Here is a 15,015-nt window from a genome sequence, read left to right on the forward strand (position 1 = left end):
GTGTTCGAACCGTAATGCGCAAGAAATGGTACGGAAACCCCGTACTTACATATCTGCCACTGTGTAGGAGAATCCGTATAGGTGTTCGAGTGTTCGAACCGTAATGCGCAAGAAATGGTACGGAAACCCCGTATTTACATATCTGCCACTGTGCAGGAGAATCCGTATAGGTGTTCGAGTGTTCGAACCGTAATGCGCAAGAAATGGTACGGAAACCCCGTATTTACATATCTGCCACTGTGCAGGAGAATCCGTATAGGTGTTCGAGTGTTCGCACCGTAAAGCGCAAGAAATGGTACGGAAACCCCGTATTTACATATCTGCCACTGTGCAGGAGAATCCGTATAGGTGTTCGAGTGTTCGAACCGTAATGCGCAAGAAATGGTACGGAAACCCCGTATTTACATATCTGCCACTGTGCAGGAGAATCCGTATAGGTGTTCGAGTGTTCGAACCGTAATGCGCAAGAAATGGTACGGAAACCCCGTACTTACATATCTGCCACTGTGCAGGAGAATCCGTATAGGTGTTCGAGTGTTCGAACCGTAATGCGCAAGAAATGGTACGGAAACCCCGTATTTACATATCTGCCACTGTGCAGGAGAATCCGTATAGGTGTTCGAGTGTTCGAACCGTAATGCGCAAGAAATGGTACGGAAACCCCGTATTTACATATCTGCCACTGTGCAGCAGAATCCGTATAGGTGTTCGAGTGTTCGGACCGTAATGCCCAAGAAATGGTACGGAAACCCCGTATTTACATATCTGCCACTGTGCAGGGGAATCCGTATAGGTGTTCGAGTGTTCGCACCGTAATGCGCAAGAAATGGTACGGAAACCCCGTATTTACATATCTGCCACTGTGCAGGAGAATCCGTATAGGTGTTCGAGTGTTCGAACCGTAATGCGCAAGAAATGGTACGGAAAGCCCGTATTTACATATCTGCCACTGTGCAGGAGAATCCGTATAGGTGTTCGAGTGTTCGAACCGTAATGCGCAAGAAATGGTACGGAAACCCCGTACTTACATATCTGCCACTGTGCAGGAGAATCCGTATAGGTGTTCGAGTGTTCGAACCGTAATGCGCAAGAAATGGTACGGAAACCCCGTATTTACATATCTGCCACTGTGCAGGAGAATCCGTATAGGTGTTCGAGTGTTGGAACCGTAATGCGCAAGAAATGGTACGGAAACCCCGTATTTACATATCTGCCACTGTGCAGGAGAATCCGTATAGGTGTTCGAGTGTTCGAACCGTAATGCGCAAGAAATGGTACGGAAACCCCGTATTTACATATCTGCCACTGTGCAGGAGAATCCGTATATGTGTTCGAGTGTTCGAACCGTAATGCGCAAGAAATGGTACGGAAACCCCGTACTTACATATCTGCCACTGTGCAGGAGAATCCGTATAGGTGTTCGAGTGTTCGAACCGTAATGCGCAAGAAATGGTACGGAAACCCCGTATTTACATATCTGCCACTGTGCAGGAGAATCCGTATAGGTGTTCGAGTGTTCGAACCGTAATGCGCAAGAAATGGTACGGAAACCACGTATTTACATATCTGCCACTGTGCAGGAGAATCCGTATAGGTGTTCGAGTGTCCGAACCGTAATGCGCAAGAAATGGTACGGAAACCCCGTATTTACATATCTGCCACTGTGCAGGAGAATCCGTATAGGTGTTCGAGTGTTCGCACCGTAAAGCGCAAGAAATGGTACGGAAACCCCGTATTTACATATCTGCCACTGTGCAGGAGAATCCGTATAGGTGTTCGAGTGTTCGAACCGTAATGCGCAAGAAATGGTACGGAAACCCCGTATTTACATATCTGCCACTGTGCAGGAGAATCCGTATAGGTGTTCGAGTGTTCGAACCGTAATGCGCAAGAAATGGTACGGAAACCCCGTATTTACATATCTGCCACTGTCCAGGAGAATCCGTATAGGTGTTCGAGTGTTCGAACCGTAATGCGCAAGAAATGGTACGGAAACCCCGTACTTACATATCTGCCACTGTGCAGGAGAATCCGTACAGGTGTTCGAGTGTTCGAACCGTAATGCACAAGAAATGGTACGGAAACCCCGTATTTACATATCTGCCACTGTGCAGGAGAATCCGTATAGGTGTTCGAGTGTTCGAACCGTAATGCGCAAGAAATGGTACGGAAACCCCGTATTTACATATCTGCCACTGTGCAGGAGAATCCGTATAGGTGTTCGAGTGTTCGAACCGTAATGCGCAAGAAATCGTACGGAAACCCCGTATTTACATATCTGCCACTGTGCAGGAGAATCCGTATAGGTGTTCGAGTGTTCGCACCGTAATGCGCAAGAAATGGTACGGAAACCCCGTATTTACATATCTGCCACTGTGCAGGAGAATCCGTATAGGTGTTCGAGTGTTCGAACCGTAATGCGCAAGAAATGGTACGGAAAGCCCGTATTTACATATCTGCCACTGTGCAGGAGAATCCGTATAGGTGTTCGAGTGTTCGAACCGTAATGCGCAAGAAATGGTACGGAAACCCCGTACTTACATATCTGCCACTGTGCAGGAGAATCCGTATAGGTGTTCGAGTGTTCGAACCGTAATGCGCAAGAAATGGTACGGAAACCCCGTATTTACATATCTGCCACTGTGCAGGAGAATCCGTATAGGTGTTCGAGTGTTGGAACCGTAATGCGCAAGAAATGGTACGGAAACCCCGTATTTACATATCTGCCACTGTGCAGGAGAATCCGTATAGGTGTTCGAGTGTTCGAACCGTAATGCGCAAGAAATGGTACGGAAACCCCGTATTTACATATCTGCCACTGTGCAGGAGAATCCGTATATGTGTTCGAGTGTTCGAACCGTAATGCGCAAGAAATGGTACGGAAACCCCGTACTTACATATCTGCCACTGTGCAGGAGAATCCGTATAGGTGTTCGAGTGTTCGAACCGTAATGCGCAAGAAATGGTACGGAAACCCCGTATTTACATATCTGCCACTGTGCAGGAGAATCCGTATAGGTGTTCGAGTGTTGGAACCGTAATGCGCAAGAAATGGTACGGAAACCCCGTATTTACATATCTGCCACTGTGCAGGAGAATCCGTATAGGTGTTCGAGTGTTCGAACCGTAATGCGCAAGAAATGGTACGGAAACCCCGTATTTACATATCTGCCACTGTGCAGGAGAATCCGTATATGTGTTCGAGTGTTCGAACCGTAATGCGCAAGAAATGGTACGGAAACCCCGTACTTACATATCTGCCACTGTGCAGGAGAATCCGTATAGGTGTTCGAGTGTTCGAACCGTAATGCGCAAGAAATGGTACGGAAACCCCGTATTTACATATCTGCCACTGTGCAGGAGAATCCGTATAGGTGTTCGAGTGTTCGCACCGTAATGCGCAAGAAATGGTACGGAAACCCCGTATTTACATATCTGCCACTGTGCAGGAGAATCCGTATAGGTGTTCGAGTGTTGGAACCGTAATGCGCAAGAAATGGTACGGAAACCACGTATTTACATATCTGCCACTATGCAGGAGAATCCGTATAGGTGTTCGAGTGTTCGAACCGTAATGCGCAAGAAATGGTACGGAAACCCCGTATTTACATATCTGCCACCGTGCAGGAGAATCCGTATAGGTGTTCGAGTGTTCGAACCGTAATGCGCAAGAAATGGTACGGAAACCACGTATTTACATATCTGCCACTGTGCAGGAGAATCCGTATAGGTGTTCGAGTGTCCGAACCGTAATGCGCAAGAAATGGTACGGAAATCCCGTATTTACATATCTGCCACTGTGCAGCAGAATCCGTATAGGTGTTCGAATGTTCGGACCGTAATGCGCAAGAAATGGTACGGAAACCCCGTATTTACATATCTGCCACTGTGCAGGAGAATCCGTATAGGTGTTCGAGTGTTCGCACCGTAATGCGCAGGAAATGGTACGGAAACCCCGTATTTACATATCTGCCACTCTGCAGGAGAATCCGTATAGGTGTTCGAGTGTTCGAACCGTAATGCGCAAGAAATGGTACGGAAACCACGTATTTACATATCTGCCACTGTGCAGGAGAATCCGTATAGGTGTTCGAGTGTTCGAACCGTAATGCGCAAGAAATGGTACGGAAACCCCGTATTTACATATCTGCCACTGTGCAGGAGAATCCGTATAGGTGTTCGAGTGTTCGAACCGTAATGCGCAAGAAATGGTACGGAAACCCCGCACTTACATATCTGCCACTGTGCAGCAGAATCCGTATAGGTGTTCGAATGTTCGGACCGTAATGCGCAAGAAATGGTACGGAAACCCGGTATTTACATATCTGCCACTGTGCAGGAGAATCCGTATAGGTGTTCGAGTGTTCGCACCGTAATGCGCAGGAAATGGTACGGAAGCCCCGTATTTACATATCTGCCACTCTGCAGGAGAATCCGTATAGGTGTTCGAGTGTTCGAACTGTAATGCGCAAGAAATGGTACGGAAAGCCCGTATTTACATATCTGCCACTGTGCAGGAGAATCCGCATAGGTGTTCGAGTGTTCGAACCGTAATGCGCAAGAAATGGTACGGAAACCCCGTACTTACATATCTGCCACTGTGCAGGAGAATCCGTATAGGTGTTCGAGTGTTCGAACCGTAATGCGCAAGAAATGGTACGGAAACCCCGTATTTACATATCTGCCACTGTGCAGGAGAATCCGTATAGGTGTTCGAGTGTTGGAACCGTAATGCGCAAGAAATGGTACGGAAACCCCGTATTTACATATCTGCCACTGTGCAGGAGAATCCGTATAGGTGTTCGAGTGTTCGAACCGTAATGCGCAAGAAATGGTACGGAAACCCCGTATTTACATATCTGCCACTGTGCAGGAGAATCCGTATATGTGTTCGAGTGTTCGAACCGTAATGCGCAAGAAATGGTACGGAAACCCCGTACTTACATATCTGCCACTGTGCAGGAGAATCCGTATAGGTGTTCGAGTGTTCGAACCGTAATGCGCAAGAAATGGTACGGAAACCCCGTATTTACATATCTGCCACTGTGCAGGAGAATCCGTATAGGTGTTCGAGTGTTCGCACCGTAATGCGCAAGAAATGGTACGGAAACCCCGTATTTACATATCTGCCACTGTGCAGGAGAATCCGTATAGGTGTTCGAGTGTTGGAACCGTAATGCGCAAGAAATGGTACGGAAACCACGTATTTACATATCTGCCACTATGCAGGAGAATCCGTATAGGTGTTCGAGTGTTCGAACCGTAATGCGCAAGAAATGGTACGGAAACCCCGTATTTACATATCTGCCACTGTGCAGGAGAATCCGTATAGGTGTTCGAGTGTTCGAACCGTAATGCGCAAGAAATGGTACGGAAACCACGTATTTACATATCTGCCACTGTGCAGGAGAATCCGTATAGGTGTTCGAGTGTCCGAACCGTAATGCGCAAGAAATGGTACGGAAACCCCGTATTTACATATCTGCCACTGTGCAGCAGAATCCGTATAGGTGTTCGAATGTTCGGACCGTAATGCGCAAGAAATGGTACGGAAACCCCGTATTTACATATCTGCCACTGTGCAGGAGAATCCGTATAGGTGTTCGAGTGTTCGCACCGTAATGCGCAGGAAATGGTACGGAAACCCCGTATTTACATATGTGCCACTCTGCAGGAGAATCCGTATAGGTGTTCGAGTGTTCGAACCGTAATGCGCAAGAAATGGTACGGAAACCACGTATTTACATATCTGCCACTGTGCAGGAGAATCCGTATAGGTGTTCGAGTGTTCGAACCGTAATGCGCAAGAAATGGTACGGAAACCCCGTATTTACATATCTGCCACTGTGCAGGAGAATCCGTATAGGTGTTCGAGTGTTCGAACCGTAATGCGCAAGAAATGGTACGGAAACCCCGCACTTACATATCTGCCACTGTGCAGGAGAATCCGTATAGGTGTTCGAGTGTTCGAACCGTAATGCGCAAGAAATGGTACGGAAACCCCGTATTTACATATCTGCCACTGTGCAGGAGAATCCGTATAGGTGTTCGAGTGTTCGAACCGTAATGCGCAAGAAATGGTACGGAAACCCCGTATTTACATATCTGCCACTGTGCAGCAGAATCCGTATAGGTGTTCGAGTGTTCGAACCGTAATGCGCAAGAAATGGTACGGAAACCCCGTATTTACATATCTGCCACTGTGCAGCAGAATCCGTATAGGTGTTCGAGTGTTCGGACCGTAATGCCCAAGAAATGGTACGGAAACCCCGTATTTACATATCTGCCACTGTGCAGGAGAATCCGTATAGGTGTTCGAGTGTTCGCACCGTAATGCGCAAGAAATGGTACGGAAACCCCGTATTTACATATCTGCCACTGTGCAGGAGAATCCGTATAGGTGTTCGAGTGTTCGAACCGTAATGCGCAAGAAATGGTACGGAAACCCCGTATTTACATATCTGCCACTGTGCAGGAGAATCCGTATAGGTGTTCGAGTGTTCGAACCGTAATGCGCAAGAAATGGTACGGAAACCCCGTATTTACATATCTGCCACTGTGCAGGAGAATCCGTATAGGTGTTCGAGTGTTCGAACCGTAATGCGCAAGAAATGGTACGGAAACCCCGTATTTACATATCTGCCACTGTGCAGGAGAATCCGTATAGGTGTTCGAGTGTTCGCACCGTAATGCGCAAGAAATGGTACGGAAACCCCGTATTTACATATCTGCCACTGTGCAGGAGAATCCGTATAGGTGTTCGAGTGTTCGAACCGTAATGCGCAAGAAATGGTACGGAAACCCCGTATTTACATATCTGCCACTGTGCAGGAGAATCCGTATAGGTGTTCGAGTGTTCGAACCGTAATGCGCAAGAAATGGTACGGAAACCCCGTATTTACATATCTGCCACTGTGCAGGAGAATCCGTATAGGTGTTCGAGTGTTCGCACCGTAATGCGCAAGAAATGGTACGGAAACCCCGTATTTACATATCTGCCACTGTGCAGGAGAATCCGTATAGGTGTTCGAGTGTTCGAACCGTAATGCGCAAGAAATGGTACGGAAACCCCGTATTTACATATCTGCCACTGTGCAGGAGAATCCGTATAGGTGTTCGAGTGTTCGAACCGTAATGCGCAAGAAATGGTACGGAAACCCCGTATTTACATATCTGCCACTGTGCAGCAGAATCCGTATAGGTGTTCGAGTGTTCGAACCGTAATGCGCAAGAAATGGTACGGAAACCCCGTATTTACATATCTGCCACTGTGCAGCAGAATCCGTATAGGTGTTCGAGTGTTCGGACCGTAATGCCCAAGAAATGGTACGAAAACCCCGTATTTACATATCTGCCACTGTGCAGGAGAATCCGTATAGGTGTTCGAGTGTTCGCACCGTAATGCGCAAGAAATGGTACGGAAACCCCGTATTTACATATCTGCCACTCTGCAGGAGAATCCGTATAGGTGTTCGAGTGTTCGAACCGTAATGCGCAAGAAATGGTACGGAAACCCCGTATTTACATATCTGCCACTGTGCAGGAGAATCCGTATAGGTGTTCGAGTGTTCGCACCGTAATGCGCAAGAAATGGTACGGAAACCCCGTATTTACATATCTGCCACTGTGCAGCAGAATCCGTATAGGTGTTCGAGTGTTCGAACCGTAATGCGCAAGAAATGGTACGGAAACCCCGTATTTACATATCTGCCACTGTGCAGCAGAATCCGTATAGGTGTTCGAGTGTTCGGACCGTAATGCCCAAGAAATGGTACGAAAACCCCGTATTTACATATCTGCCACTGTGCAGGAGAATCCGTATAGGTGTTCGAGTGTTCGCACCGTAATGCGCAAGAAATGGTACGGAAACCCCGTATTTACATATCTGCCACTCTGCAGGAGAATCCGTATAGGTGTTCGAGTGTTCGAACCGTAATGCGCAAGAAATGGTACGGAAACCCCGTATTTACATATCTGCCACTGTGCAGGAGAATCCGTATAGGTGTTCGAGTGTTCGAACCGTAATGCGCAAGAAATGGTACGGAAACCCCGTATTTACATATCTGCCACTGTGCAGGAGAATCCGTATAGGTGTTCGAGTGTTCGAACCGTAATGCGCAAGAAATGGTACGGAAACCCCGTACTTACATATCTGCCACTGTGCAGGAGAATCCGTATAGGTGTTCGAGTGTTCGAACCGTAATGCGCAAGAAATGGTACGGAAACCCCGTATTTACATATCTGCCACTGTGCAGAAGAATCCGTATAGGTGTTCGAGTGTTCGAACCGTAATGCGCAAGAAATGGTACGGAAACCCCGTATTTACATATCTGCCACTGTGTAGGAGAATCCGTATAGGTGTTCGAGTGTTCGCACCGTAATGCGCAAGAAATGGTACGGAAACCCCGTATTTACATATCTGCCACTGTGCAGGAGAATCCGTATAGGTGTTCGAGTGTTCGAACCGTAATGCGCAAGAAATGGTACGGAAACCCCGTATTTACATATCTGCCCCTGTGCAGGAGAATCCGTATAGGTGTTCGAGTGTTCGAACCGTAATGCGCAAGAAATGGTACGGAAACCCCGTATTTTCATATCTGCCACTGTGTAGGAGAATCCGTATAGGTGTTCGAGTGTTCGAACCGTAATGCGCAAGAAATGGTACGGAAACCCCGTACTTACATATCTGCCACTGTGCTGGAGAATCCGTATAGGTGTTCGAGTGTTCGAACCGTAATGCGCAAGAAATGGTACGGAAACCCCGTATTTACATATCTGCCACTGTGCAGGAGAATCCGTATAGGTGTTCGAGTGTTCGAACCGTAATGCGCAAGAAATGGTACGGAAACCCCGTATTTACATATCTGCCACTGTGCAGCAGAATCCGTATAGGTGTTCGAGTGTTCGAACCGTAATGCGCAAGAAATGGTACGGAAACCCCGTATTTACATATCTGCCACTGTGCAGCAGAATCCGTATAGGTGTTCGAGTGTTCGGACCGTAATGCCCAAGAAATAGTACGGAAACCCCGTATTTACATATCTGCCAATGTGCAGGAGAATCCGTATAGGTGTTCGAGTGTTCGCACCGTAATGCGCAAGAAATGGTACGGAAACCCCGTATTTACATATCTGCCATTGTGCAGGAGAATCCGTATAGGTGTTCGAGTGTTCGAACCGTAATGCGCAAGAAATGGTACGGAAACCCCGTATTTACATATCTGCCACTGTGCAGGAGAATCCGTATAGGTGTTCGAGTGTTCGAACCGTAATGCGCAAGAAATGGTACGGAAACCCCGTATTTACATATCTGCCACTGTGCAGCAGAATCCGTATAGGTGTTCGAGTGTTCGAACCGTAATGCGCAAGAAATGGTACGGAAACCCCGTATTTACATATCTGCCACTGTGCAGCAGAATCCGTATAGGTGTTCGAGTGTTCGGACCGTAATGCCCAAGAAATGGTACGGAAACCCCGTATTTACATATCTGCCACTGTGCAGGAGAATCCGTATAGGTGTTCGAGTGTTCGCACCGTAATGCGCAAGAAATGGTACGGAAACCCCGTATTTACATATCTGCCACTCTGCAGGAGAATCCGTATAGGTGTTCGAGTGTTCGAACCGTAATGCGCAAGAAATGGTACGGAAACCCCGTATTTACATATCTGCCACTGTGCAGGAGAATCCGTATAGGTGTTCGAGTGTTCGAACCGTAATGCGCAAGAAATGGTACGGAAACCCCGTATTTACATACCTGCCACTGTGCAGGAGAATCCGTATAGGTGTTCGAGTGTTCGAACCGTAATGCGCAAGAAATGGTACGGAAACCCCGTACTTACATATCTGCCACTGTGCAGGAGAATCCGTATAGGTGTTCGAGTGTTCGAACCGTAATGCGCAAGAAATGGTACGGAAACCCCGTATTTACATATCTGCCACTGTGCAGAAGAATCCGTATAGGTGTTCGAGTGTTCGAACCGTAATGCGCAAGAAATGGTACGGAAACCCCGTATTTACATATCTGCCACTGTGCAGGAGAATCCGTATAGGTGTTCGAGTGTTCGCACCGTAATGCGCAAGAAATGGTACGGAAACCCCGTATTTACATATCTGCCACTGTGCAGGAGAATCCGTATAGGTGTTCGAGTGTTCGAACCGTAATGCGCAAGAAATGGTACGGAAACCCCGTATTTACATATCTGCCACTGTGCAGGAGAATCCGTATAGGTGTTCGAGTGTTCGAACCGTAATGCGCAAGAAATGGTACGGAAACCCCGTATTTACATATCTGCCACTGTGTAGGAGAATCCGTATAGGTGTTCGAGTGTTCGAACCGTAATGCGCAAGAAATGGTACGGAAACCCCGTACTTACATATCTGCCACTGTGCTGGAGAATCCGTATAGGTGTTCGAGTGTTCGAACCGTAATGCGCAAGAAATGGTACGGAAACCCCGTATTTACATATCTGCCACTGTGCAGGAGAATCCGTATAGGTGTTCGAGTGTTCGAACCGTAATGCGCAAGAAATGGTACGGAAACCCCGTATTTACATATCTGCCACTGTGCAGGAGAATCCGTATAGGTGTTCGAGTGTTCGAACCGTACCGTAATGCGCAAGAAATGGTACGGAAACCCCGTATTTACATATCTGCCACTGTGCAGGAGAATCCGTATATGTGTTCGAGTGTTCGAACCGTAATGCGCAAGAAATGGTACGGAAACCCCGTACTTACATATCTGCCACTGTGCAGGAGAATCCGTATAGGTGTTCGAGTGTTCGAAACGTAATGCGCAAGAAATGGTACGGAAACCCCGTATTTACATATCTGCCACTGTGCAGGAGAATCCGTATAGGTGTTCGAGTGTTCGCACCGTAATGCGCAAGAAATGGTACGGAAACCCCGTATTTACATATCTGCCACTGTGCAGGAGAATCCGTATAGGTGTTCGAGTGTTGGAACCGTAATGCGCAAGAAATGGTACGGAAACCACGTATTTACATATCTGCCACTGTGCAGGAGAATCCGTATAGGTGTTCGAGTGTTCGAACCGTAATGCGCAAGAAATGGTACGGAAACCCCGTATTTACATATCTGCCACTGTGCAGGAGAATCCGTATAGGTGTTCGAGTGTTCGAACCGTAATGCGCAAGAAATGGTACGGAAACCACGTATTTACATATCTGCCACTGTGCAGGAGAATCCGTATAGGTGTTCGAGTGTCCGAACCGTAATGCGCAAGAAATGGTACGGAAACCCTGTATTTACATATCTGCCACTGTGCAGCAGAATCCGTATAGGTGTTCGAGTGTTCGGACCGTAATGCGCAAGAAATGGTACGGAAACCCCGTATTTACATATCTGCCACTGTGCAGGAGAATCCGTATAGGTGTTCGAGTGTTCGCACCGTAATGCGCAAGAAATGGTACGGAAACCCCGTATTTACATATCTGCCACTCTGCAGGAGAATCCGTATAGGTGTTCGAGTGTTCGAACCGTAATGCGCAAGAAATGGTACGGAAACCACGTATTTACATATCTGCCACTGTGCAGGAGAATCCGTATAGGTGTTCGAGTGTTCGAACCGTAATGCGCAAGAAATGGTACGGAAACCCCGTATTTACATATCTGCCACTGTGCAGGAGAATCCGTATAGGTGTTCGAGTGTTCGAACCGTAATGCGCAAGAAATGGTACGGAAACCCCGCACTTACATATCTGCCACTGTGCAGGAGAATCCGTATAGGTGTTCGAGTGTTCGAACCGTAATGCGCAAGAAATGGTACGGAAACCCCGTATTTACATATCTGCCACTGTGCAGCAGAATCCGTATAGGTGTTCGAGCGTTCGGACCGTAATGCCCAAGAAATGGTACGGAAACCCCGTATTTACATATCTGCCACTGTGCAGGAGAATCCGTATAGGTGTTCGAGTGTTCGCACCGTAATGCGCAAGAAATGGTACGGAAACCCCGTATTTACATATCTGCCACTGTGCAGGAGAATCCGTATAGGTGTTCGAGTGTTCGAACCGTAATGCGCAAGAAATGGTACGGAAACCCCGTATTTACATATCTGCCACTGTGCAGGAGAATCCGTATAGGTGTTCGAGTGTTCGAACCGTAATGCGCAAGAAATGGTACGGAAACCCCGTATTTACATATCTGCCACTGTGCAGCAGAATCCGTATAGGTGTTCGAGTGTTCGAACCGTAATGCGCAAGAAATGGTACGGAAACCCCGTATTTACATATCTGCCACTGTGCAGCAGAATCCGTATAGGTGTTCGAGTGTTCGGACCGTAATGCCCAAGAAATGGTACGGAAACCCCGTATTTACATATCTGCCACTGTGCAGGAGAATCCGTATAGGTGTTCGAGTGTTCGCACCGTAATGCGCAAGAAATGGTACGGAAACCCCGTATTTACATATCTGCCACTCTGCAGGAGAATCCGTATAGGTGTTCGAGTGTTCGAACCGTAATGCGCAAGAAATGGTACGGAAACCCCGTATTTACATATCTGCCACTGTGCAGGAGAATCCGTATAGGTGTTCGAGTGTTCGAACCGTAATGCGCAAGAAATGGTACGGAAACCCCGTATTTACATATCTGCCACTGTGCAGGAGAATCCGTATAGGTGTTCGAGTGTTCGAACCGTAATGCGCAAGAAATGGTACGGAAACCCCGTACTTACATATCTGCCACTGTGCAGGAGAATCCGTATAGGTGTTCGAGTGTTCGAACCGTAATGCGCAAGAAATGGTACGGAAACCCCGTATTTACATATCTGGCACTTTGCAGAAGAATCCGTATAGGTGTTCGAGTGTTCGAACCGTAATGCGCAAGAAATGGTACGGAAACCCCGTATTTACATATCTGCCACTGTGCAGGAGAATCCGTATAGGTGTTCGAGTGTTCGCACCGTAATGCGCAAGAAATGGTACGGAAACCCCGTATTTACATATCTGCCACTGTGCAGGAGAATCCGTATAGGTGTTCGAGTGTTCGAACCGTAATGCGCAAGAAATGGTACGGAAACCCCGTATTTACATATCTGCCACTGTGCAGGAGAATCCGTATAGGTGTTCGAGTGTTCGAACCGTAATGCGCAAGAAATGGTACGGAAACCCCGTATTTACATATCTGCCACTGTGCAGCAGAATCCGTATAGGTGTTCGAGTGTTCGAACCGTAATGCGCAAGAAATGGTACGGAAACCCCGTACTTACATATCTGCCACTGTGCAGCAGAATCCGTATAGGTGTTCGAGTGTTCGAACCGTAATGCGCAAGAAATGGTACGGAAACCCCGTATTTACATATCTGCCACTGTGCAGGAGAATCCGTATAGGTGTTCGAGTGTTCGAACCGTAATGCGCAAGAAATGGTACGGAAACCCCGTATTTACATATCTGCCACTGTGCAGGAGAATCCGTATAGGTGTTCGAGTGTTCGAACCGTACCGTAATGCGCAAGAAATGGTACGGAAACCCCGTATTTACATATCTGCCACTGTGCAGGAGAATCCGTATATGTGTTCGAGTGTTCGAACCGTAATGCGCAAGAAATGGTACGGAAACCCCGTACTTACATATCTGCCACTGTGCAGGAGAATCCGTATAGGTGTTCGAGTGTTCGAAACGTAATGCGCAAGAAACGGTACGGAAACCCCGTATTTACATATCTGCCACTGTGCAGGAGAATCCGTATAGGTGTTCGAGTGTTCGCACCGTAATGCGCAAGAAATGGTACGGAAACCCCGTATTTACATATCTGCCACTGTGCAGGAGAATCCGTATAGGTGTTCGAGTGTTGGAACCGTAATGCGCAAGAAATGGTACGGAAACCACGTATTTACATATCTGCCACTGTGCAGGAGAATCCGTATAGGTGTTCGAGTGTTCGAACCGTAATGCGCAAGAAATGGTACGGAAACCCCGTATTTACATATCTGCCACTGTGCAGGAGAATCCGTATAGGTGTTCGAGTGTTCGAACCGTAATGCGCAAGAAATGGTACGGAAACCACGTATTTACATATCTGCCACTGTGCAGGAGAATCCGTATAGGTGTTCGAGTGTTCGAACCGTAATGCGCAAGAAATGGTACGGAAACCCCGTATTTACATATCTGCCACTGTGCAGGAGAATCCGTATAGGTGTTCGAGTGTTCGAACCGTAATGCGCAAGAAATGGTACGGAAACCACGTATTTACATATCTGCCACTGTGCAGGAGAATCCGTATAGGTGTTCGAGTGTCCGAACCGTAATGCGCAAGAAATGGTACGGAAACCCCGTATTTACATATCTGCCACTGTGCAGCAGAATCCGTATAGGTGTTCGAGTGTTCGGACCGTAATGCGCAAGAAATGGTACGGAAACCCCGTATTTACATATCTGCCACTGTGCAGGAGAATCCGTATAGGTGTTCGAGTGTTCGCACCGTAATGCGCAAGAAATGGTACGGAAACCCCGTATTTACATATCTGCCACTCTGCAGGAGAATCCGTATAGGTGTTCGAGTGTTCGAACCGTAATGCGCAAGAAATGGTACGGAAACCACGTATTTACATATCTGCCACTGTGCAGGAGAATCCGTATAGGTGTTCGAGTGTTCGAACCGTAATGCGCAAGAAATGGTACGGAAACCCCGTACTTACATATCTGCCCCTGTGCAGGAGAATCCGTATAGGTGTTCGAGTGTTCGAAACGTAATGCGCAAGAAATGGTACGGAAACCCCGTATTTACATATCTGCCACTGTGCAGGAGAATCCGTATAGGTGTTCGAGTGTTCGCACCGTAATGCGCAAGAAATGGTACGGAAACCCCGTATTTACCTATCTGCCACTGTGCAGGAGAATCCGTATAGGTGTTCGAGTGTTGGAACCGTAATGCGCAAGAAATGGTACGGAAACCACGTATTTACATATCTGCCACTGTGCAGGAGAATCCGTATAGGTGTTCGAGTGTTCGAACCGTAATGCGCAAGAAATGGTACGGAAACCCCGTATTTACATAT

This window comes from Camellia sinensis, chromosome 12 (genome assembly GCF_055761805.1).
Source record: "Camellia sinensis isolate YWXY chromosome 12, ASM5576180v1, whole genome shotgun sequence".
Lineage (NCBI taxonomy): Eukaryota > Viridiplantae > Streptophyta > Magnoliopsida > Ericales > Theaceae > Camellia > Camellia sinensis.